The sequence below is a fragment of the Passer domesticus genome, chromosome 1, assembly GCF_036417665.1.
Source record: "Passer domesticus isolate bPasDom1 chromosome 1, bPasDom1.hap1, whole genome shotgun sequence".
Classification (NCBI taxonomy): Eukaryota; Metazoa; Chordata; class Aves; order Passeriformes; family Passeridae; genus Passer; species Passer domesticus.
In genome coordinates, this window is record NC_087474.1 from 132,392,282 (window position 1) to 132,414,554 (window position 22,273).

General features: G+C 40.4%; 2 long non-coding RNA genes across 3 annotated transcripts in view; one reads left to right on the top strand and one right to left on the bottom strand.

Moving 5' to 3' along the window:
* The first annotated feature begins 665 nt into the window (after nt 1-665).
* Nucleotides 666-16,538, top strand: LOC135281331 (uncharacterized). Its single transcript, XR_010348006.1, has 3 exons — nt 666-3,954; nt 4,875-7,644; nt 9,567-16,538. It is a non-coding gene; the product is annotated as an uncharacterized LOC135281331 (long non-coding RNA).
* Nucleotides 16,539-16,718: 180 nt separating this feature from the next.
* The window catches only part of LOC135281312 (uncharacterized), a 34,821-nt gene continuing 29,266 nt past the window's right edge, over nt 16,719-22,273 (bottom strand). For both annotated transcript variants that reach the window (XR_010347998.1, XR_010348001.1), the window contains one exon: nt 16,719-16,733. This is a non-coding gene — a long non-coding RNA (uncharacterized LOC135281312). The remainder of the gene's footprint in view (nt 16,734-22,273) is intronic.

The following is a 22,273-nucleotide window of genomic DNA, read 5'->3' on the forward strand; positions in this document are numbered from 1 at the left end:
TTTTTTTTCTTTTTCAGTAAAGATTTCCAATGTGCTGAAACCACTTATAATAATAATTGGGAAAAAGAGTCTCTGAGAAATTATTGGCATGAACTTTTAGATCTCTAAATTAAGGCCAGCCTAATTTTCCAATTAGGCAGCTTGATAGGCAAGATGACATGTGCAGAGTAGAAGGGCAAGCTCTAAACGGCATTTTTATGAACATTTCTCATGCCTGCAGCAGCTTTTCTATACCCAACAGCTGAGGAGTGCACTTTCCCATGCCGTCAGGGGTGAGGAGGTTACGACTCCAGCATTGTGCCCCTTGTTTTTCACACAAGAACCCGGCGCGCCGCAGCGCTTGAAAGGGTGCGGCGCCCGGAGCCCCCGGCGCGCCGCCGGCCGCGCTGCCCGGCCCGCGGCTCGCTTTAACGCGCCCTGCGGAGCGCCCGCAGCGCTAATTGCGGCGGGAGCGCCCCTTTCAGAGTCGCTCAGTCGGTAAATGAAACTCCAGCTCCCCGGTGGTGCAGCGTGTGCAAAGATGCCACAGCCCGAGGTGCAAAGGGCACGGCAGAGGTTTTGAGCTGACGCTGCTCTTTCACAGCTCGAGCTGCCTGTCTGTGCTGGCTCCCGGCCGAGGGAAACCCCCGCTCCGGGGCTGCACATCCTCCCCAGGCATGCTGAAGAACCAAACACCGCTGTGAATTTAGCAGTGATCTTCTAGGGCAAACAGGAGCCCAGATCAGTGTGTGACACCCTCAGGCAATTAGAGCAAAGCCTGGCCCTCAAGAGCTAATGAGCTCACACATCAGCACCTGCTCTTGGGTGAACCTGAGCAAACCATGCCCGGCCTAATCAAACTTCCTTCTCTGGGTCAAGCAATTCAACAGCTAGACCCGTGCTAGCCTGACACAGGCCAGGGCTTTGGCAGACAGGCCAGGCAGGAGGTAGCCCGTGACTACCAGGAGAGGACATTTACATGGTCCAGGACCATCATTCCCCATTAAAGGACAGCTGCCAGGTGCTTTTGCCAGCCACACTGACAACACTGCCCATTACCTTGGCGTGGCTGGCACAAACTCTGAGCTGGGATGCACATCCTTTTCACACTGTACAAGAGCCTGGACCGACGGAAATGTGTCTCACTGAGCTTATTCTCAGTTTGCCCATGCATACAGTGGGAATAAAGAAAGAGGAATGACACCTTTGTTGGAAGTGGGAGAGGGCAGCAGCCACAGGCAGTAGCCACAGTCTCCCTTAGACTGCAGAGAAGGTCACACCAAACAAAAAGCAAACCAGCCTCAAGGATACACAGAAGGTACTGATTGCCACCTTTCCTACTTCTGGAGAACCCCAATGCCCTGCTGTCTTTTGACAAATGGATCCCAAAGAGAAGACTGTACCCTCCTAGCTCAACAGCAAAACATCTCATCTCAGGTCAGGGCATTCAGAACTCCCTGAAGCTTTCAAAAAGTTAGAGAGATCAAGAGAAACACTTTAGCTAGAGTGGTGAAGTAAGATGAAAACAGAATCAGATGAAAACAGATTGGTACAGGTTGAAAGGGACTTCTGGAGGTCATCTGGTCCATTCCTCCCTGCTCACACAGGGCCCCATGGTCCTTGTTGCCCAGGACCATGTCCAGACTTTTTTTTTTCACTATTTCCACAGGTGGAGACTCCACAACCTCTCTGGGCAACCTGTGCCAGTGCTCAGTCACCGGCACAGTGTAAAACTGTTTCCTGATGTTCAGAGGGAACATCCTGTGTTCCAGTGTGTACCCATGGCCTCTGGGCACCACTGGTGTCCTCCTTTGGGCCCTTTTTGAAGAGAGGAGTGATATTTTCTTTCCTCCAATGCTCAGGCACCTCTCTCTCTCAGTCACCATAATTATCCAAAGATGTCCAGTATGGTGCCCAGACTGTCATTTGTGAGGCAGGTCAGGACACACACAAACTCTTTTCTCTGAGGTGTTTGTTTGTATGTTTTGCTAATTGACATATCAGACTGTGGCCTTCAACTTCAATTAGTTTTGGTGTTTATTTGTATTCAGTGGAGTCATTTTGAGAAGAACTGAACAACTCTTCTCCCTGGGAAGAGAAGCCCTTAAATTTCTTCCCCCTGCTACTGGACTGAGACAGTGAAATAACACTTCAGTTCCCATATGTGTCATGTCTTAAACACAAACCAGGTTTGAGGTTGAGATGTGCAAAGATTCAGCCAGTGGAGCTGCTGTTGTGTGAAAGACATTAACAGAGCTGGTATTCCAGTACTTCTTTGATTTCTCATAAGACGGGAGAAAAAAAAACCCCATTTACTACTTTGAAAATCAACATTTTAAAACAATTTTTCTATGCCACCACTTTCACAAGCTAACCCAAAGCTACAGAGTGACTATAGAATCTGCTCCAAGGACGCCTTGGATCCCTTAACCCTTTTGGGAAGTGTAACTTTTGGCTGCTCCTGACACGCAGCCTGCTGCAGACAGCAGTGAACAAACGTCAGATTTCCTCGTTAGAGCCTGCATGCAGTGAGTGCATCAGGGGCTTAACGCTGCCTGAATGAGGCACAACCGAGAAGGCAACACGAACACTTAGAGGTGTTTAAGATCTTATTCATGCTAGTCTAATGCAGTCATACCAGGGATAATATTTGTTTTGGGTTATGGCCAGATGACAATGTAATAGCCCCATTTGGGCAGTCTAGACCTTTCATATGCGATAAACGCTTCCCCAGAATGTATAATGTACTAAAAAAATGCATACAGAGTGCATGCTTGTATCTAGCAGAAATGCTCTCTAGCCAAAACAGAAGACTGGAATAGCTTTCCCAGCATATGGGATTAACACTGCCAGAAAAAGAATAAAAAGCTTGAACAATAATTTGCCTGATTTATAAATGTGACAGTATTGAGAAATGAGGAGGAACCCAAATTTTCCAGAATGCCCTAAAGGAAAGTAACATGTGAAGTATTCTTTTCTTTAGAAATGAGCTCAGTGCCAAAGCTTTGGTGGCAAGATGCTAATTTGTTTTCAATAGGCAGGCCTGATTTCTTCAGTGTTTCCTTTTTCCCCATCTCATCACCTAAAGGCCTGGAATATGAAAGGGCAGACAAGCCTAGGAGGATTTACCAGGTCTTGTTATAGCACATCAGTCATCAAAGGAACACTGAACACTGATAATTTTTCTTCCAACTCCATATCATGATAAAGACATTTTGCTTTCCAAGTATGTATAAAGTGTTTAATGTTCATAAAATAAAAGGTAGGGTTCTAGGACAACTTTTTAAACCCCTCAAAACAGGATGAGTATAAACACAAAAGAGAAATTATTGCTTCAGCTAAAACCCAAGCCAGCTTTGATTCAGTTTTTATCAAAGCTAACTTTGCTTATAACCACATCTGTAAACGCAGAAAGCACTACGGCCATTCAGGCACATGAGTGGAGTGAGAAGTGGAAGTGGGTCAGGGTGAAGCTAGGAGTGTCTTCCTAGCAGAATGTGTTCCTTGCTTGTGCAGAAGGGAAGATTTGAGCCTGCCCACCAGAATCACCCACAGAGTTCCCAACCAAGTATGGAGGAAAGGCCAGGATGGCAGCAGCCTCCTCCTTCTCCCTCTGCTGAAGATGCATTTCATGCTGCTCTCTGAGCACTCAGCGTTATAATTCCAAGTGAAAATTTTACACCAAGCATGAATTACAACTACTTGAAGTGAATCTGTCATTCTCATTCAAATCTAAGTGAGAAATTTGTAAACTAAGAGATGTGGGCAGCATGCAAAGCAGAATATGATAGAGGAAAATGAAAACTCAGTATCTGCTAATGAAGTGGGGTTTGTGTTGTTACCTGAAAATTTTCAGAGCAAAAAAACCCCCATTCAACACTTTCAAAACTCAAAACTGTTACAGGAAAAAACCCCCAAATGTCTGAAAACCAGATGATGAAACAAATGTCTTCTCAGCTGCATAATCAAAAAAAGGTGAGAGAAGAAATCCGTACAATTTTAGCAATGAATTTGCTCATCTGGTCTGCGCTTCAGAGTAAGACAAAATTACAAAATTTAGAAGAAAACGCAGCATGACACATAGAGAAGTTTCTGATTTTGGCAGTCAGACAAGCACAGTTAAGAGAACTTGCTTCATACTGCCCTCAGGATTCTCAGCAAAATGATGCATTTCCATTTACAGCTGGAATCTTGATATGTGTAAGTTGCATTAATTTGGTGCACGTTAGTTGTCCATGTGGTGTATATAGTGATGTGAGTATTCCAGGAGCTGGTTGGGCTGGGCACAGGGCCACAGGAGCTGCTGGGCTGGCTTTAGCCTTTCTTTATGTTAGTAGGAGCTAACAGAACAGAAATGTTCTGGATGTCATCCTCTTACCTGAAATAAGAATGACCTCCAAACAAAAATTCAGAGTGATACCAATGCCCAAACCAAGACACATGCAAGGCCACTCAGGGATCTGCAGCATGTGGACAAGGAGATTTCACTGGGCACTCTTGTGCATACATTTGTGCACATTTGACAGCAGAAAATGCAGAGAGGAACAAAAAAGGAATGTGGCCATGAAGAAAAAAGGAATTTCTGGGAATAGGAAGCAACCAGCAGAAAAGAGTCCACATTTATTCTTCTGTATGAATGGCCCTAGAAATACTTGCCTACATTATCAATTTCTACTCTGATAAAAGACTGGAGTTAAAAATAAGAATAGTTTTATAGACAGAGGTCATGCATCTGTGGCATTGTGGCTGTTCCGTAATGAATGCTGGTGGTTTCTTACTCTGTGTTAAGGACATGTAGTCTCCACATATTCTTGGTATATGCAGGTATTACAGCTATGAAATGCAATTGCAACAGTCCACCACAAATTTCAGAATTCCCTGCTTTGTTTTTGCAGCTCTGCCTTTGGGAGTTGTGCAGAACTGAGGCAACATGCAATGGGCACAGGCTCCCCCAAACAGAGACTCCTCACCAAAGGCCACAGAGACCAGCAGCAGGCTAAGCCATTGGAGGTTCAACCCTGCAATTTGTGTGACTGGGTCAGTTTATGTCAACCCTTGGGTTTCCAAACAGAACACTAAGCTGGATTTGAAATAGTGACCACTACAGCCTCCAAAAGCTACTTATCTGAAGGTTATCCAGAGGCAGGTCTGATAAAATCACTATCTGTTACCCTACTGTGAAATAACTCTTATTCTCCCCCAAAACATTAACACATACACTTCCTCCCAAATCACTCTTATTGAAGTTTGATAAGTATGTAGCATGAGTTGCATTCAACAGACAGGATTTCTTTGATAGTTTAAATCCCTCCTGGCTTCTTGAAAGGCCTTCTTTTCCTAACTCTAGTGATAGCACAACTCTTTACCTGGAGGCTAAGACCCAATGAAATTCATGTTCAAAATCCCCTAATTAAGATCACTGAGATGAACGAGCAAATTAAAGCAACAAAATAAGCTCACATTGCTTGTTTCCTTTCTTGCTTGGATCCATACTGATTTCAGAAACAAAATTTCAGTTTGCAAAACTATAAAAGGATATGCTGAAACATGCCCATTCCTTCAGAATGGTTTTGCATTTGCCATGTGATTCCTCCTAGTATTTTGGAAAATATAAATTATACTAAAAACATTCTTCTTGACAGATCATGCATGAGACGTATCTTGAAAACTTCCCATATCAGTTGATGTCAGGCATTGGAAGAGGCTGCCCAGACAAGTGGTGGAACCACTAAGTCTAGAAGTGTTCAAAAAATGTGTAGATGTGGCACTTAAGGACATGGTTTAGTGGTGAAGATGGCAGTGTTGGGTTAACAGTTGGACACAATGATCATGGAGATCTTTTTCAAACTTAATAATTCTCTGATTGTGTCTGCACTGTACCTCTTGTTTCAGAGTTATGAGAGGGCAAAGGTAGGAAATTAGTTTTCTTCTGTTTATTTGGTCAAAGGTTTTCTTTTAGCCAGAGGTGTAAGAAACAATCAAACTACTGTGAGTACAGCTAAAAGCATACAGATAAAAAAGCATTTCAGCTTTCCTTTTTATATGTTTAAAAAATACAAAAAATACAAAAACCTTTTAAAAAGAAATTACAATGGTTAACCTATAAACAGGTTACAGCTTGTGTTTACTGTGCTAAACAAATTTTGTTGGACCATATGAAGACTTGCAGAGCTTGTGGCAACCTGACCCACCAGCCAGCTGTGATCTAACAGAATTGGTCCCCATTTCTGCAGTGATGCCTTCTTATCCAAGCACCTCCCAGATGAAGGCAAGGAAAGGGATGTGCGAGGTGTGGCAGCCTGGAACTGCCTCTCTGGTACCCTGCTTCCTTAGGGATCCCTTTTCTTCCCTCTGGGGACTGAGACATCTGTGTACCCAGCCATGAGAGGCAGAGGAGCTACATCAGCCTTCAGTGGCTCCATCACTGCCCACATGGCCTGCTCCTGCAGAAAGATGAGCTGTCTGTGGGTTTGGGTAATACATGCTTAAGCCAGTGTGTGTTTTGCTGAATTTTGTGCCATCTGCTGAATAACATACATATAAAAGAAACACATTGTCACTAGACAGTCACTGCAGACAAACAAGGTATACTATCTTAAAAAATCTCATTTCATTCCAACATTTGGCGAAATATTTTAAGATTAAACAGGCTTTCTTTTGCAATTCAGTGATAGCAATGGCAAATTTCACTTTCACTCAGCACACCTGTTAGGCACTATGCAGATCACAAGTGATTTGCAGAATTCAGGCTTGGATACATCAGAAATCAAAAGAAGTGTTCTTTGATAACAAAACCTCCAAAAATATATAGGAAATACCATAGCATGATGCTTTGGTTGTGTGTTCAAACGCCCACTATATTTATCTTAAATATATTTACAGAAAACTAAGACCTACACTTGGCCAACTACATTGAAACAGCTTCTTTCCATTTTTATGAACCACCAGAGAAAATTTACTCACATGCATTGGAAATGGGAGCTCTAATTAAAGCAAAGAATAATCTCATGAGTTCCTCATGCAGATGGAAGAAAAGTGTGATGTACTGTAACAGAAAGTAAACCCAGCATCAGCAGCAAACCAGCCTGCACTGCAACTTGAAATCAGAAACCCTTGATGTTTTTCTGTATGAAACACCATCCTAAAAGCAGCACCACGACAGCAAGCTTTGGACTTCTCTGGAAAATCAACATTCCTTTGGCATAGTATGATGGACTCTGAAATTCTTTATACAAGAATATGAACACATTCAGTTAACCTACAGAAGCTCAGTTAACCTTCACCTTTAAATCTAAAGGCAAAGAGCTAGACAGATGAGTGAATAAAAGTAGAGCAAGAATTAGGTACAATGTGTTTATTGTATTTTATTGATCTCATTTTTACATGACTAAGTGGACAGAAGATTTTCATTTATTTCCTGAGGAAGCATTTAATTTATGTGGTCAGTTTTAGAGCACAAAGTGCATCTCTTTGCAGTAAATTTACTCCTTTTGTTTTGTTTGCTTGCTCTCTGCAAGTCCCAAAAGCACTGCATCAGCTTCCAGCAAGGTTGTGTCACTGGCTGCCCCCAGAAACCTGGACGTCAGTTCAAGATCCAGCAGTCTCAGGCGTACCCGGGTTCCTCTCTGATATTTTCTGTGAAGAAAGGGGGAGAGGGGGAAGAAGGTAAGTTTTGTTAAACACTGGTCCTGCATTTCCTAAGGCTCTATCCTCTCTGCAGATCTAAGTAGCAGCCCCACAGCAAACCAAGCACTGCAATGAAGTCCAATCCTGCTGTAATGTCATCAGCTCCAAAACTGCTGGGACACGCTCCGTACCACCACAGAGCCAGTCTCTGCTGATACAGTCCTGCCCATCAAAGAACAGACACCACCAGATCCCACTGTGGGAATGCAGACTTTACAAAAAAGCAGTTTATTATATGGGAAACTGTTTGTGTCTTCCATCAAATATTTTACTTTATCATCTGCTATCATGCCAATAATTATCTGCAGGACAACATATCATCAAAGGGGAGGAAAAGTCATCATTACATCACTGGTGACATTGCTATTATCAAAAAGTACAATGCCAGCTAACTACAGTTTATATTTCCAACCCGGGGCCTCAGGCAAGAACTTTGTCTTATCCCCTCATCCAAAGAGTGGGCATCATCTGCAAGTTTTTTATTACATATAATTAAAAAGAAACCCCACAACTATTGTAATGAAACATTCTGCCTACAGGCTTGGGTTTTATTGTTTTATGCTCTCCTTTTTTCTTTCCTTTTCCTTTTAACTCAGAATATGTGAGTGTTCAATGTGTTTTTAAAACAGACCCTGTGTTAAGATGGCAATGCCACATTAGTGAAGATATTTAAAATACAAGCAGGTTTTATAATGCACCTGGAGACCTACTGATGGAAGTCCAGCAATAAAATTGAGAACTATTTTTCTTTTGAAAGTTCAGGTTGCACTTTTTTTTTCCCTAGTCAAGGCATAAAGAACTGAAGATGCAGCAAGCTTGAATACCTTGAGCAAAAGCAAGATAAAGTTTGAACCATTCTCCAGTTACCAACAGAAAAAAAATGTAATAGGCAAGTCTGGTTGCACCATTTCCATCTCTGCATCCACTGCTGCAGTTAAGAGTATGGCACAACTACCAAAGACAGAACACAGATTTTGTTTGGTTGTTACCTAAATAGCTGGAAGGAATCAATTCTGTCCTTTTCTCTGCGAAATATATGCATTTCAAAACAGAACAGTTTCACAACTGATGAGAATTATTTACAAAACCTAACACGCAGCATTCCAGTATTGCTGAAATCAAAAGACAATGCGTAAGACCTTAAAGTGGATGGTATCTTCCAGGATTCATTAGGCTTACTGAGAGGAGAGGTCCCCAAAAAAGTTTTGGGATAAGAAGGAGAATGAAGAGGAAAGCTCCTCACTGAAGTATCTCAAATGAAGAGCAGCTGACTAGTAGTTTCAGCCATTTGGGTAAATGGGAGAAATTCCCAGAAAATTCTGTAGCACAAGCCAGAAGTTCACCTTACTGACAGCTGCTGGCTATGGGCTGCCTTTGCCTCTAACCATAAAGTTATCCTGATCTCTAACAATATCTTCAGCATAAAATAGCAGACTTTACTGCCTTTATCAATGTGGGATGGAGGGGAGGGGATTTGAGATGGGGCAAAAGAAGAGGGAGAGAAGGAAATCTGAGAGGGAGAAATGGTCTGTTGAAAATAAGGTGCAGATATCTTTTAATGAAAAAATAGGAAGCTTGGAAAAACAGAAAAGAAGGAATAAATGTAAAGCATGTGACAAAAAAGCACTTAAAACACAGGCAAATTGTGTAGACACCTAGGAAACGATACTATGTACAGTAGAGCCAAGAAGAGGAAAACATCACTGAAAAGACAGCATAAAACTGTTAAAACCTGACACTAAACTCAGATCTTTGAACTACAGCATTCTGTGCTGTAGAATTTAAAAGAATCTTAATATATTTTAAACCTAATAAAACTTAAGACTGACACTAGTGGTTCTGTAACAAATTTTTAAAGACCAGTCATCCCTCTGCCTTTTCTTCTCTCTTTCCTCCTACAGGAAAAGCAGCTCACCAGTAACCTACAGCAGGAAGCTGTTGAGAAAACTACCTTCAGGGTCCAACACATTTCTAGAGAGATTGAACTGAACGAGGTTTAAATTGAATTAGAAGTCCTTTCACTATTTGACAGCCCACAGTAGGAGAGATATTGAGTTCCATCTTTGTAAGTGAAATACAAAATATTACTTTCATCATGCATCAGTTCCTTTTGGGTAGGTTGCTTGACTACCGTGATGTTCTACAAGTGAATACATGAAACTAATCAAGTTTTTTCTAATCAAGTCTTTAAAAGTACTATTTATAACCAGGGAAGTCCATGTGGAAAATCTATGAAGAAAATGTGCTTCTTATTATTAATGCATCTAATTTTATAGAAAATAAACAAATAAATAAATAAATAATCTTAAGCACAACTGCCCCAATTTCAGTTCTGATCACTGTACAGTCTGCAGAGAACTTGGCTTCAATTTCTGGACATGACTTTAGCATATATTTGTAATGCAAAATCCAAGCAATTGTACTTTTGTAAGAAGAATCACAATCTTCAATGCTGCTTCAGTAACTGGAAGAGATTCCAGATACTTTAATCATACTTAATCATTAAAGAAGCTTTTCCAGTCACAGCACATCTGCTTACAAAAAGATCACGATGAACATCTCTTTGAGGAGCTGACAAAACTGCCAATTTATATGAATATAAACATTTGGGTTTGTGACAGATGTTCCCTACAGCTAAAACACTTCAAGAGTATGATGATGTAGAAAAAGCAGAAATATGAACACAACATGCAGTGATGGTCTATCCACCACATTTTAGAGCAAGAGGAAATGATAGGTTGCTGTATGTATAGCAATCATATTCTATCCACAAAGGTATTTATCCTTGAAACAGATAAAACTATCCTTTGGTTAAAGCAGAAGCTTGAAGCAGGACCCAGAAACAAAGCAGGCATTTTATTATTTTCAGGAATAGCGGCCTAGGAGACACAGGACACCAGTGTAAAAGGAAAGAAACCATCTACTTACTCCACTTTGCAAAAGGACTCGCCTTATTTTTGTGTAACAATGCTGGTTTTCAAGATCATCTTATCCAATGACCATCAGCAGGTACCACTGACCTTCACCCAACCCCCAAGCACTGTGTTTCTCAAGGATTCCCGTGTTTTCCTCGTACTACTTCCTATTGCCAGGTAAAAGTATTAAACTCACTGAGAAGTAGACAAAGGTGTTTAGTTACATTCATAAATGAAGGTGTAAGAATTTCTCTAGAACTTAAGAAAATAATTTTGCAAGTAGACTGAAAGCTTGATCCACTTGCACAGAATTTATTTACAATAGCTATGATTTTTAACCCTTTGGGCATCCAAATTTTGAATGGAAGGACCCCACCTAACACCCACATTCAGAGGTGGGAGTCCAGCAGCTGCTGTTTCTGAGCCATGACTCCTTCTCAAGCCAGTGTCCAGAGCACCCACTGAAGCACCATCAGAAACTTTGCCTGAACTTAACCAAGGAACAGGGGTCCAAAAAAGCTTTCTCTGTTTTAAATGCGTACCTGCAGGCTTCTCTCCAGCTCTTCTGGAGCACTAGGTACAAGGTGTACCTTCCCTCAAACATCCACTTCTAGATGATGTTTAGTTAAGTTAGAGGCAACCCAAATAACTGCTTCAGTGCTCTTTGTAATTTTTGAACTGTCTTGGAGAAGAACTAGAAAAGAATCAAAATGAAGATCCTTTTCCTTGCTTGAACCCTAAGTCTGTGCAACCACACATCACCAATGCAACACAGAATATAAGAGCACAGAGAAAGCACACAGCACTGCCTTGCTAATGGTGCTAAAGAAATTTTAAAAACAAATATAAAAATTAAAGTTTATGTCCTGTTGCTACATTAAAAACAGGGCCTATTATCCTTGTATGCAAATATTAAACTACTGTGTCTTAACTTACAAAAAGTAGGTCTTCTCTTAGCTAATCATATCAGTAGAACAGTGAGCGCTTTCAGACTCAAGTGACTTGGAAACTTCCTCCTGATTGTCTATATCACTTTTATTGCAATTTGGTCTCTATGCTGATCCTTTCACTTTTGTACTGAAGCTTTAAATCTCTCAAAATCTTAATGGTAAATTAAAGGGTTTATCCAAAATTCCCCAAACTCTTCAGTCAAGATTTTAAACTTGTAATTTTAAAGTAATTTTACTATGTGAAAGATACATGAAGAAACAAAAAACCCCAATATTTTTACATAATAAAACGGGAGGGGGAGGATATGGAATGACATATTTCAGCTCCTGTTAATTAAGAATGCTGTGGGGGGGGGAATATTTTTTAACTTAAAAGTCATTCCAGGTTACAGCAAAAGGTATACAAATGCAGCTGCCTTGGAAAGCGATGAGCATGTTAAAACAAGGAGGCTATAACTAAAAGTGAGGATACTAATTATACCAATTTTGGCCAAGAAAATGGGACAGTAGTTTTGCAGATGTGCAATTTTACATGCAAAGGAAGCATCCTTATTACTAAATGGCATTAAGAACTTTATTCAAACTCTAAATTGTAGTTGTAGACATTAAAGCATTTTGTTAAACTATCCAGTATTTAAAACTGCATGTGATCACAAATTAGCAAGCAGTCCTATTTCTATTAAAATGACTCAAGTTATTAGTTTAAAATTTAAGGCAACAAAGCTTCTATTCTTGGGAACATTGCTGTAAAAATAACAATGCAATTACAGAAATGGTTGAGTCTCGCTGGGTCTTGGCTGGTATTTCCCACTCTTCAAAAGTGCATTCACAGATACCTCCTATTTCATACTGTAAAAATACAGGACTGATATTTTAAGACAAGCAGAATATTTTGGTTCATATATCCTCTACTTTGTTAAGGATTTTCAATCTCCATTACCTCCTTTTGGAACAATAACCTCTGCAATACAAAGATGAATGAACTTGCTAGGGCTGAGTATGACCATTCTCATCCACTGTCCATTCTTCAATCCCCTCTGTCCCACCCCTCAGGAATGTGCATTTCTATAACACGTAGGAAGGAAACTCTTAAACCTGGGGTTTAATTCCTACACTGAGGATATAACTTAGAGAATTTAATTTGATTTTTTTACACTTTTTTGCATCATTATATATTAATGTCCCTCAGCACAGTCTAGTGATGGCTTTCTGCAATGAAAGGAATCCTTGGATTATCTTCCATACAAAATCAATTAATCTAAAACACTCCAAAGACATGGTTAGAGTTGAGCCATGGTACTCTCAGTGAATGCCATCAGAAGTCTTGATGCCTTTCATTTTTGCACTGAGAATTTCAAAGTGTGTTTTTCAGATCCATTATTCAAGAGGTTTTGTTTCAGTGCCTTAGCACAGTACAGAACCGTTTACAAAATTCAAAACCTTTTCACTTTCTCTTTTTTTTTTTTTATTATGTGAAAGACACCACATTATCAACCTCAGAAAAAATACAAGAGCAGCAAAGGTAGTGAAATAATTTGACTATCACTTTCTCTCCAGAGTTTGTATTCACCATTCTTACCACCTTTCAAATCCACTCAAAATCACCCTGTAGCTCCTCATTAGTAATACTGAAATGATAAAGCATCCCCAGAAGCTAACCCACCTCTAACTAACTGCAGCCAGCAGCAAAGCAGTGCAGCTGATGTGGAACAAAGCTGTGTGTGTGGAACAATTCATTTTGATTCTAAAAAATGTTTTGAAGCATTCCCAGACGCTGCATGAGCCCACACTGGTCTCAACTTTATAAAGAAAGGGATGCCCTACAGCTGGCTTAAGGAGCACAGCTCTGTATGAGTTTTGTACAGGTCACCCTCCGATGCCCCACAGTGAAGGAGCTCTGTGAAAGCACAACACTTCCCAGAAACTTCTCCCTCACTGCCACTATACACAAAATTCTTGTTCAGAGAAAATATGGATGAAAAAAGCAGACTGCTGTCAAGCTGAAGGCAGCACATTTCTACATAAAAATCTACATCTTGTAAAGTGGCTTTTTGCAGTGAGGCACACTGCACAAGTAATGATGGGGATGGCAATCCTGCATCCAGCAGGTCCAGACAGCAGTCATAACACACACCCTTTTCCCTCTGAATGAGCTCCTAAGCATGGCTGGGGCAAAAAGGCTAAATCCTGATTTTGTACATAGCAGTGATGGAAGAAAGTGGCAGCAGAAAGGTACCATGAATTTGGCCCAGAGTAGAACATGGACGGTGGAAGAGACACTGGGAGGGCACTGCCCTGGGATAGCACCCTGCTGACTGCCTTTCTTTAAGGCTGTTAAAGAGAGGACAAAGAACATGCATCAAAATGAATAACCATGTAAAGATCTTGATCTGTTATTAGAAAGATTGAGCTGTCTATACAGAAAGAAAATACTGGTTTTAAAAGGTGCTTGAATCTGTCTGGGAAAAGCCTGTAATAATCAGGAAAACAAAGTCCAACTAATGCAGATGACAATGACAATTTGCAAATAATATTGATGAACTAATAGTAAAAACTCCAAGCCCTTGGAGACTTTTCAGCCGTTGATGGCTTCAAGTGAAGAGATGTCAAAACAGACATGCTAGTTCAGTTCAGGATAACCTGCTGAAATGTCATGTCTCATGATACAGTGAAGTCCTGAGAGATGACCTGAAGGTCCCTTTTGGCTTAAATTTTATTCATCCATTATTTATTACCACAGCATCCAGTCATTCAAATAAGGGATGGATGCTCAAAATAGGATTTTCAAAGCATCTCTGTTCTCTGCAATCAAACACTTCACAAAAATGCTCCAAGGTTGCTGGCTACATTCTGTCAGAAAATGCAATCTCGCTTCTTGTGACTCATCAACCCATTACCACTTCAGCTGTATTTGTTTCCTACTCCATTTGTTTTCCTCTTTCCTTGAACTAAGAAAGCAAACATGCTGTCATTTCTTCTGAGCTATTCCTGCTTGTGACACCTGCTTAATAATTTTTCAGAATATTTTTGCCAAATCCATACTTCTACAAGGAAACAGACTATACTCTGCTAGATTGAAGCAAAGATCTAGATTACTCTGCTACATAAAAGCAGATAAAAGCCTCTCATATTCTTGAAAGCATTTAGCAGAATGCTTTAAGAGTGTGTGAAATGATCAACTTAAGCAACAGCCATTGTCACCTACTGTTTTGGACCAACAGTGCATCAGCAGATCCTATGGCAAACATCCTTAAAACCAGCAGGTTTTATGCACCTGAGGAAGTCCAAAGCTGAACCCTGCTTTACAGTGACCACCGTCTAAAGCAGAAATTGGAAATGAATACACAAAGAGTTTGGGCATATTAGCTAGATGCTGATGTGAAAACACCCTGAAGCACTTGAATAGTCTCCCTAGACAACTGGAGCTTAGAGAAGTGCTAATGTCACTGCATGTATGGACACTTGGTAAAAAAAACCTCCTAAACAGATTGGTACAAGCTGTAGAGTTTGAGAGTCTGCCCCATTGTTAGGGGGTAAAATAATATCTCTAGTTATGCTTATGGTGCTGTTCAAAGCCATAATTTATTGGTCAAGCCTTGGCAGCTTCATTCTGTGGGGCTCAAGTGCAGAGACCTTGTCACTCTTCATTGTTGGTACTGAGATGCCAGATAGCTGACTGAAAGTGGCACAGACATAGCTGAATGAAACATGTACATTTGCACTCCTATTGCTAAAAGATGGTAAATGCAAAGCCTGATAAGAGTTGTTTTACAATTGTCACAGAAAAGCATCAAACAAGCCACTGTGAAGACACTGTCAAGCTCTGCTATTACCATGATATCAATAATCAATGGCATTTGTGTCTGTGACAGCAAAAGAATACAGCCAAAGGTGTCAAATATTTCAATCTAATTCTGTTCTGGTCTGGACATTCAGTCTCAGTACAATTTCTTACTTGTAAATCACTTCCAAAAAGTAACATGCTTGTCCTCAATTCAAACAAAACCCAAAGCAGCCAATATTTAATTAGTAAAGCAAGAAAAAAAACCCACCTTGTTGTAACTTTTGCTACAGTATGTGCAAGAATCAATTTGCATTCACTAAAACTTCTGGTACAAGATCATTCCCCTTTTTAGGGAAGGAATCCACAGAATAGTCTGTATTTTTAAATGTACTTCATATCACATTAAATATGAATGCTGTAACCTTTTCTCCATGGCACAGAGAGGTAAGCTTTGACAAATGAAACTTGCAAGAGGTGGCTCCTGTCATCTAAGAACTTGTATCAGACACAGTCATGTCATCATATAGTAATTTATGCCAGTTGCCTTCTCAGCCTATAATGTAAAGCATATCCTTTAACTTGAGAGGAGAATGAAAGAAAAAGAAATATGAGTCTTTAGTCCAAATTTTTATATTTTTTCCACTGTTTAAACTACAAAATTAACTATTTTGAGCTTTGTAACTTACAAAATGTTAAAAAAATAAAGACTATATATTTAAATATATATAAAAAATTAGCCAATGATTTTACAAAACACTAAAAAACCCCATAGCCCCTTTAAGCTTACAGGCACCACAAGCCAGGCAAACTGCTTAAAAGACGAAAGATAAAGGTACCCAAGTGGAAAAGAAACAAAAAACCAAACTCATGTGAAGTATGCTGTAGCTCACATTCTCCTATCCATCTTTCCACAAGTAATCACTATTGTAATTCCTACCCTTTCTCTTTCCCATGCTGAGACCCTGGCTCAGTCAGATACTTTTCATGAATGTAGTCCTAAACCTTCAGCCCTCCACAGTTCAAATTCACTTTCCACAATACTGTCTTCGTTTTCTTCACAGATGTGGCCTCAGTCTTATTCCCTTTCTACACCTACTCCATTTCTTACATTGCAACTTCTCTGGCCTCTCACTGTCTCCCTGAGATCTCAGACCAGCCATTTGCAGTCTTCTTTTTCTATTCCACAAAAAACTATCAGACATATTTTCCTGCCCCCTCTTACTTACTGCCTCCTCACTCATCCTAGTCCCAGCCCATTTATCCAGCCAACCTCACCTTCTCTTCAGTTTCTTACCCCATCATAACTTTCTCTCTCACCAGTACCAGTTAAATTCAGTTGTCTTCCTTTTCTGGCAGTGCTTCTCAGTTTTCTCACTCAGCTGATTCCAATGCCCTCACACCAATCATCCTGGCAGTTCTCTTATGAGGGATTAAAAATAGTATATTTTGATAATTCAGACATGGTTCTTATCAAAATTCAAATCAGACTCCCCCTTACTACCTGGGTAGTGATACTAACTAAAGAACAATGACAATGAATTTAAAAACCTGCCCAGCTTTGGTGCTCAACCCTCAAGCTTTTTACAGTTTGGAGTGGCCGTCACACAGGAGAATCCTCAGCAAACCAGGAAAATTCACATACTGTCAGCAGGTTTTTGCAGACACATACCTAACCCAGCTCTGATGCTCCCATCTGCACTAATGGAAAGTACTGTACGTGGCCTTTATTTGTATTTAAACCTCATCATAGCCATAAGTTGGCTTTATTTTTTTCTTGGAAGAGCTGGTAACCATGTTAATGTCAAGGCTGACATACAAAGACAGACCAAAAATAGAGCTGCTGAACAGCTGAAGCAGATACCTGAATTCTCAGTTCAAGTGAATGCAACAGGAGAGATGCAAAAGGTGCTAAAGATGAGGGAAGACTGGGCACTAATGGTTTGGGGTCTCAGAGGAAGAATGGGCAGGGAGAGAGGGGTCTGGAGGAGATAGAGGTCAAGGAGTACAACTTCGGAGAATGTGGGTGAGGTCTGTAGAGAGAGTTGATGGGCTTGAGAGAAAAGGATGAAGAACTGGATGGGACTCTAAGACAAGAGGAGCAAGAGGTACCACATGGATCCTCTTTATTGTAAAACCAAGGGAGGACTGCTCCTTCCCAAAGGACTGCTGCAAAGTACCAGCCTCTTCCCTGAATCTCCTTGTTCCCTAGATTTTCCCCAACTCAGTCATTCTTGCTGTTCACTGTGGCAAAAGTTGCCATATTTATGTAACAGTTGGTTGTAAGATGCAGCATGTGCAGATTGCTCAGACAACTGCAAGACACTCAGCTAAAGATTTTAGCTAAAAATGTCTGACAGTATGGTCTGAAAAAGCTAAAAGAGGATAAAATGGGATCTGGCAGAGAAAAAGTCTCTCTGTAACAACAGGTTATAAACCTAACTATTTCCAGTGCTCTTAAACCATCTTGAAGCATCACCAAGTGTGCACATCTGGAACAAATGCCTGCATTTCTACACCAGAGAACATTACCCAACATTTTAAAGTATATCAAATAATATTTCTTGACATTTCAATTCCTTGTTAGTATCCATTTATATGAATGCCTCAAGAACAATCTCAGCTACTTACATTATAAGTGAACAATACAGACTAACACTGAACAGACTTTTTGATAAAAAAGAGTTAATGGTGCTCCTGTAAAAGGAACATTTTCAGATTTGGTCAGGAACATTTCTTTGTAAGCTAACACTTGCCTTATTCATTCCTATGGCTTTCACAGTTAATAAAAGTCTATTCAGAGACAACATGAAAATCTTATTGGAGAATGGTGCCTTAAAAATGCAACCAGTTTGACACTGTCAACTTGATTTTCCAGATCTGGCAAGGAGGAGTGTGAAGCACGGGGAAGGTTCACTTCTCTGCAGAATGCTACGCACTTGCCTTTGAGAGGAGCAAATATTTCATGGTCCACTTTCTGTTAAAAACAACCTAATATATTAATAGATCTTAATCAGAGTTAGGAGAGGGACAGTGTTCAAATGTGTTTTGGATTTTTAAAATATGTCCTTTGTGAAACTGTGAAATGGATGAGGAACACATATAAAGAATATCCATGAAGAACTTCATGGGTCTAGGCAAGGCATTACCAGTGAGAAAGGTCACCTAACAAGACACTCACGTGCTGCACACAACTATTTCAGGAGTGAGCTCAGATTGCCAAGGGCAGCTTTTAGAAATGCTAAATGGAGGGGAAGGGAAAACCATCCAAAAGAGCATGAAACAAGGTATTACCAGACTATTAAGATACTAGAAATTACAAAGGTTGACCTAACGCTATAATGCTCGAGGCTAAGGAAATACAGACTATCAGTGAACATAACTACCATAAGGAAGCTTTCAGAAAATTTAGTTTTGGAGGCAATAAAGCAGAAATGAACAGTTGGATTAATCAAAAGAAACAGGTAGGCAAAAATGGCAGTTGCAGGTTGGAAGTACACAAGGAGGGGCCTCCAGGGAAAGCTGCTGGGTACCACATCAGAATGAGTCCTGGGCTCCTAACAGCAAAGGCAGCAGAAGGGTAGGAAGGGTTTCTAAAGGGAATTCTCTTTAGGGGACACTGACACAGAAACAGGAGCATGCTTACAATTTTAAAGGGGGGAATGAAAGAAGAGGGAAAAGTTTAGAGTAAGTGTAGTCTACACAATTCAGTGAAATTGGAGAGACAAACAAGAAATAGGCCTCAAGGACAAAAAAAGCTAATTTAAAAATAGTAAAAAGTAGGTGTAATCATGATAGCAGATCTGCATTCAGTGTGGGGAATACACCTGGAAATGAACTAGCAACTACTGTCCTGACACTGTACAAGGACAAGAGCTTGTCTTGTCTGACAAGCTTCTGATCTACTTGTTTGGCTTATGCCCTCCTCTATAACCACTTTATTGTCTTCTGCTCAATAGAGAATCACTGCTAAGTTCTTATTAAACACAACACATACACATGGACTGAGAAAAAATACCAAATAAGGCTGTGGGCTTTTTGTCCTACACGTGGAAAGATGAATGAAACTTAAATTATTACATCTTTCTCCACAATTAGAAAATTAGAGCTAGATAAAGATACTTGGGGAAAAAGGAAGAAATAGAGATTCTGTCATTAGAGGAAACAACTGAGAAATAAAATAATTAATGATTATTATACAGAGTTAGGTAGCTTTCTACTCTACAGTCCCACCTCCAAATTCTTCCTATAAGCAGCTTCTTTGAGGAATTTTTCCCCTATAAGCTCTTTTTGGACCCCATTTGGTCCAACTTAAACTGTGCAATCTTTCAACTGGATCTACATAGGTAGACCTTTCACATCAGAGATTTATTATGGGAGTACAAAACTGTCAACCAAAAGAGTCAAAGTCATGACAAAATGTGTGCATATTTGACGAATGGAGATTAAAATAACATTATATGAACAAATGGAACTTAATTTAGACTCCCAGCTTCCAGGTCTGTATTCCTCATGCTTGGTACCATCGACAACAGAAGAGCTGGATTCAGAGCTTTAGGTGGACAATATCATCAACTGTGCCCAAAGAAGGACCATGCTCTGTGGCAGACTTTAGCACAAGAAATAATTGGAACCCTCTTTTGTATGTATACAAGCTCAGACAAACACTTAATGCTATTAGTTTCCAATGTTACTTAGAAATCAATTTAAACTTTCTAAGCTGTTTTCTTAGACCCTTTATTCAGAAACTCCAGAACAGATGTCCTAAAAATAATTTAGAAGAAGGCCTGTATCATATCAGATCTTCATAACACTAAAAAATGAAGAGCTGAAAGTACGACTGCTCTGTCAGAGCGCTCTCATCAGCTCCCCACATGCGGCTGCTAAGACTTGCACTCAAGGCAGCAGAGCTGCTGCAGATGCCTGGGACAAATCCTGTGACCATCCAAACTATGCCAACCATACCTTGTGTGACTGCTTGCCAAGGAGAGGGTGTTATTAGCCAGGCTTGGCTCAAACAATTCACTGCCCACAAAGCTACTTTAATGTACTGTCTCTACTGGGGTAAAAAACACAGTAATCCAACAATACACTACGATACTTTCCCATCACTGCAGCAATTCCCACCACAGGCAACACTTTGTCTCCAACAAAGAAGCCTCACATTCTGTGCCTGCAAAAAACCCCTATCCATACTGTAGGGATGCCAAGAGGAACATCTGTGTGCTCAGAAGGACACAAAATTGGCTTTTTGTGTGCGTGTGTGTGTGTGTGCCTGGGTGAAAGAGATGGGGGCAGGGAGCTCACTGACAATAGTTTGTGTGACTGCATGGTAAGGAAATGTTCTTTCATTCCCTTCCTCCTTCTTTTAATTTATTTTTTAATCTGAACAAAGGAGTCAAACAGCCACAACAGTTATCAGCTACTTCCCCAAGCCCACTGAAAAGGGTTAAGTTTCTCCCACATGACTAGTTTTGGCCTGGATTTATTTTTACCAGAAATAATTTCTTTAGGCATTAAACACCTACATTCACATTTCATCAAATAATATGAGGATTCTGGGTCTACTTGTCCCTTTATCATAAATTATTATGACTGTAATAATGAAATCAATGAAATGCTGAACTACGGATAGTAAAATGTCTCCTATGTGATGGATGCATTCATGGGCTTTGAGGATTAACAAACTGAAGCTTAAAAAGGAGGAAAAAATCAGACAAAAGAAGTACAAATACTACTGGCTTTCGGAATACTGGGTTAGTCATCTGGAGAGCAGCATAAGAGAATCTAAACCACGAACCTGCACTACCATGAAATTAATGCTGCAAAACAATGAAAACCAGTCCAGTGGAAGCAAATTATTACAAAAAGCCCCTCTACAGAGAGCAAAGACCATCACTTACCTGTAAGTATTTTTGTTTTATTAAGACCTACTTAATCTAAAATTTAAACAATCCAACAATTCTTTACTGATGGATTGTCCTGGCCCAATCTCATTTAAATATGTTCAAGTTCCTGGCTACATTCAAAAGTCAGAAGAAACTGCAAGGATTTTTTCCTGGACCTGTGCCTGCTAATGTCACATTCTCATTTTCTTCCTGCCCATTCTCCAGCTACTCTGTTCCAACATGTGTGGTGCCATCTAATCATCTGACAGAGACCATTAACTCGAATCACTTCATGCCTCAGCTTTAATGCCAGCACCTCCAAAACTGGGAACATGAGGCCAGGGAATCAATTAGCAGTGACTTATCTGTTTCCCCAAATATTTGTAACTCTTTAACCAGGAGTCTGAAATTACATCCCCTTCCTTCTGAAGAGGAAAATGGAGCCAGGAGATGCAAATCTGGAATAAAACTCAGCCTTTCAATCTTCCTCTCAAAATGCTCACATTGCTAGGAACATGCTTCAGCAAAACAGGCAGGTTTTGACATACCTGTTGCACATCAGAAGAACAATTTTCAGGTAATAGTATGCACTGTTATCTTAGTGTGCCTTCTCCAGACAGAAAACTAAGTTACAGGAGCTCCTACAACCCCTGTCCACAAAGCAAGGGAATAAAACAGTTCTGTCATCTGGAGAGGTGTCCACAGCATTTTACTCTGGATTTGGAAACACCAGTCTAGCACTTTAGGAAGCTCAATGCAGAGGAATGACTCAGCTGGGCAGAGCTCAGGTCTGGCAGGGCTCCCTGGGTGTGAAATTAGTCCACACACCTCTGACAGCCTCTTGACTACCCAACCACACAGATCTAAACTGCTTCTCTGTGATGCCAGACCTGATACAGCTGCACTGGACTCCCACTGTAAGCAGCTCCAAGAGCACAGTGAAAGTGGATTTTCAGAGAGTCAGTTCAGGACAAGGAAAATTTTTTAGCTCTAGTTTAGCCCCGATCCTGCCAAATTAAGAATGATAACACATTTTTGCACTGAGCTGCACTGTCCAGAAGGTTGTACTCACCC